Genomic DNA, 4277 nt, shown 5'->3' with positions numbered 1-4277 from the left:
TTGGGTTCTCGAAATAGTGAAATTTTTAAAAATTACAATGATTTTATACCTTACATCACATTAAATCATTACAATGATTTAATACCTTTCAATTTGATCAATTAGTTTAATAAAACATCAAATAGACCATTTGTATCATTACAGAACTTAGAATAAGAGATGCTCAGCTCAGAGTTAGGGTGGCTGACGTTCTTGGTTTTCCCAAGAAGATGTGGTTACCTAGGATAAAGGACATTATTACTAAATTCAGAAAAACTTAAACAAATCAAAACAAGTTTGTCACCAATGTTGGAGATGTTTTTTCTAACGTTGGAATCATAGTGGAAAAACTAAACTTTGATTGAATGGAATCAGAAACTCAAAGACGAAGCAGTGAGTGAGCTGGTCTCTGCGTGCTGACAGCCAGACCTTCTCCCCGCTTCCCTCTGGGTGGCCTAGGGTTGTTCCCAGGTATGGGGACCGTGATGCCATCTCTTCTTCCTTCTCAGTTCCATCCCTTGTACTCAAACTCATCTTCACAGTGTGGTCATTTTCCATTCTCCTATACTGACTCATCCCGGGATTTGTCTTTTAATTTCATTGTTCTGTCTGTGTCTTTCAGCTACAACTGTTTCAGCTACATGGTTTTATGGTACGTGCCAGCAGGATTATCCCCCTTGCCCCTGTCCCCATAGAGATGATATGCTTTTTATTTGGACTCCAAATGGCTCCATGGGAAGGGCATGGGCTGGGGAGATTTCTTGGCCCAAAGCACTTGTTATGTCTGGTCCTGACACTGGATCAGCCTTCACTTTCCCTAATCCCCACCTGCCCCCAGGGCTCTCCTGTATTCTCCCCAGCCCAGGGGGCCTTCCCTACCCTGCCCTCTACACAGCCTCCCCAGGCAGGGAAAGGAACCCTCTCCACATCACTTGTGTCACAGGAGGACAGGAGCCTCCTCCAAATGCCTGGAGTCTGCAGGGCTGTGAACTGGCCCTTTCTCAGTGTCAGAGGTGACAGCATTGAAGGCCGAGGCAATGCCTGCAGTGTGAAGGATGCAGGGAGGAGAGGAGGATTGTCTCCCATGATGTGGCCACTTGGTGATTAATTGATTAATGTTCCCAGTGAGCAGGATGTGCTAGGCACAGGCTGAGCATTTAACAGACTTGGACACATCTGGCCCTGGATGAAGGTGCTGTTGTCATCCTCAGTCTCAGCAGTGGGGCCTGAGGCCTCAGTGAGCAGGGCCCTGCAGACCCTCCTTCTGGCCTCACAGGGACAGGGACCTGGGTTCTTCTTCGCCTAAGAGTTTGGACCTCTCTTGGGACAGACATCCTCCCTATTTGCTATTTCCTAAGCTTCCCATAGGAAAAATACTTGAGGAAGCAGAAAAATGTTCTTTGTTCCAACATTCTGCTCAACAATTGGCCAATAAGGTAGATGGTAAAGATTGTTGCATTGGGGGGTGAATAATTTCTTCTGTGTTCTATTGGGGAGGAAATGATGATTTAAAATGGCAAAACCCTTCAAAGCTTTGAAGAGTCTAAATGAAAATAGTTCATCATGTTTTGAGCCATCAGAATGGCATGAGACGATGGGTTTCATCCCCGAGAAAGGGAAGTTAGGAAGTTCAAGCAGGAACTTGCAGTACCTGGACCATTTTTGTTCTCTCATAGATGATAACGTGTGGGGGCCACTACAGAAATGAGGATGGCATGGTCATCAGTTTCTTAGGGTCAGAAGATGAATGTCTCTGCATTATAGAGTTGAGACCGGGTGATAAAATCACAGTTTTTATTCCATACCTACAGTGAGTGCTGATGTTGCATATTTGGCTGGTGTTGCCATTATCCCTGGGAGTTACAGTCTAGGCTCCCATAAAGAGTGGCAACATGAGTTTGGGAAGCCCATTGTTCCCTACTGGGACTGTAAGGTTTCTGGGAAGATGGGAAGGGTCCTCGAGTGGTGGAGTCTCTTAGTAGAATGTATGGACTTCCCTTGCCTTGTGTCCATCTGACCTGCCACTTCTCAGAAGCATAGCTATTGGGGTTTGGTTTGAATCATTGACTGTGGAGAAGCGTTCATCTGGAAAGGGAACAATTCTCAAAGTTCATGCCTACCTTTTCCTTTCACCAGGTTGAATTCTAAAGAGGAGGGCTGTGATGGTGAGTATATAGAAATACTAGATGGACCTCCTGGTTCTAAGCCATTTGACCCAATTTGTGAGGCCTTCTCTAAAGTTTCGAAATCTTTTTCCAACATAGTCACAGTCAGGTACTTCAGAGAACCCAGCCTCCCATCGTCTTTGGTTCAGCTGTATTTTGCTCCTTTGATAGACTGAAAGGTGAGGAAGGAGGACTTGCTGACCATCCTCTGTCCAAGCCTGGCCATGCAGCCTGGTGGACACAGCCTATTCCCGTGACCCCTGAAATAAGCATGAGCCAAAGTTCTGCTGGACCAGCTTTGGGTGAGGGGGCCTGAGTGGGATCCAAGACCCTTCAAGAACATGCATGGGAACTATTACAGCATTTCTATGTATTCACACTTGTGGAGTAGGTGGGCCAGACAGAGAATCTATTTTCTGTATCATTCCTGCTGTCATGTTGGTGCACTGTGTATCTGTCTCTGAGACAAGATCATCTTCTTCTTGTTGATCTTACCATAACCCTGTGGTACTTTCTAGTGTACTTAGGCAAAATGTGTGCCATATGTAGTATATAATATACAAAATGTATACTACACATATTCTTGAAATACATGGTCAAAAAGAAACATATGTAATAAAAGACTTATCACTCATGGGAGGCAATTATAATCTTGTTCATGTGTGCCACTCTCTGGATACACTGACACATTCAGCAACGTTCTCCCCCCGGAGAGATCCCACTCAGAAGGGAACTGAACCAGCTCACATAAAGTCCCACAGCAGCAGAAGTAGCCCTGTCTCCAGGACAGGCCCAGAAGGCAGGGTGGAACAGCTGCTGGCTCTGTGAGGCCTGGGCTCCTCCCTGAGGGCAGTGACCACACAGGTGTCCCAGTGAGGGGAGCTCAGGCCTGGCCTCCCACTGGGGAAGTCTGGGGAGGGCAGAGGAGGACACACTGAGCAGAAGGCTGTGTGAGGGCAAGTGGAGGGTCCCCCTGAGTGGGGTGAGCTGAGGGACAAAGAGAGAAAGGTGCTTCCTTGTGGTCCTTCTGGGCATTGCTGGTCCAGAGATATGTACACTGGGCGAGGTTGGAGCAGGATGGCTGGAAGGAGAATTGGTCAGGCTCAGACATAGGGCTAGAACTATCAGGGGGCTCACTGTGGAGATTTGCATTTGGCTGTGGCAGAGACCAGGGGAATAGCTCAAGCCCTGACATGTGGGCAGGAGGGCTTAACATCCCTTATTGCAGAGGAAAATCCTCTGTGGTGGTGATGAGAGGAAAATGCCTCTCTCCCACCGATTCCTCAGAGGAGATTAATGCCAGTGGTGTTTTCACTCCACAGTGAACTAGCGGAGCTTAACACCTCCATAGGAATCTGTCTGTGTGACTCCAGACAGGAGGCTTCCCCCACAGAAAGCTCAAGTTTCAGATTCCTCAAAACTGCTCAAAATCCTTAAAGTTAATAGTAATAACAGTAGGGGCTGATATGCTCCCTCAGAGAAACTGTTGGTGTCTTTGTTCTCTTTCTCCCTATTACCACCTGGGCAGATAGATTTCAATACAAGCTGAGTGGAACAGAGACTTGAGGCCACTCTCCAGAGCCATGAACGGGTGGTGGACTCCTGAGCTCCCACCTCTGAAAATTCTATTCTGTGTCTTGTGTCTCTTTTTTTATCATTGTTCCTAACTTTATATTCCTTCAGTCTGTCATTCCAGTTCTATAGGTCCTAGCAGACCCTGCCCCCAGGGCGGGACCCCGACACCAAGGACTCATGTTATGGGGTGAAATTTCCTAAGCTCCTTCAAGACCTAGTCTCACTTATTTGTATATTTCTTATACAGTTTATCAAATAAGCCTACTAAATTATATTTCTACAAAATGAGAGGTTAATTTTAGATGTTTGCCAGGGTCCCAACTCAATTCTTGGTTAAATGGACTTAAATTAGAGTTAGATTCAGGGAACGTTTTTCAGACATGTTACAAGGCTCAAATACTTGATCAGAACATAATCACAGGTCACTGTAAAATCAGTCATTTCACCAGAGGGGCAGTCAAAACACTTAGAAAGCAATACTTGATGTTACCTTGATATGAAAACCACCTTTTGAAAGCTCACTGTTCCAAAGTGATAAAAACCCAAATAAAAGCTACA

Source organism: Otolemur garnettii, unplaced genomic scaffold, assembly GCF_000181295.1.
Source record: "Otolemur garnettii isolate 467f Iridium unplaced genomic scaffold, OtoGar3 scaffold00075, whole genome shotgun sequence".
NCBI classification, from domain to species: Eukaryota; Metazoa; Chordata; class Mammalia; order Primates; family Galagidae; genus Otolemur; species Otolemur garnettii.
Note: the sequence above shows the minus strand (reverse complement) of the source record.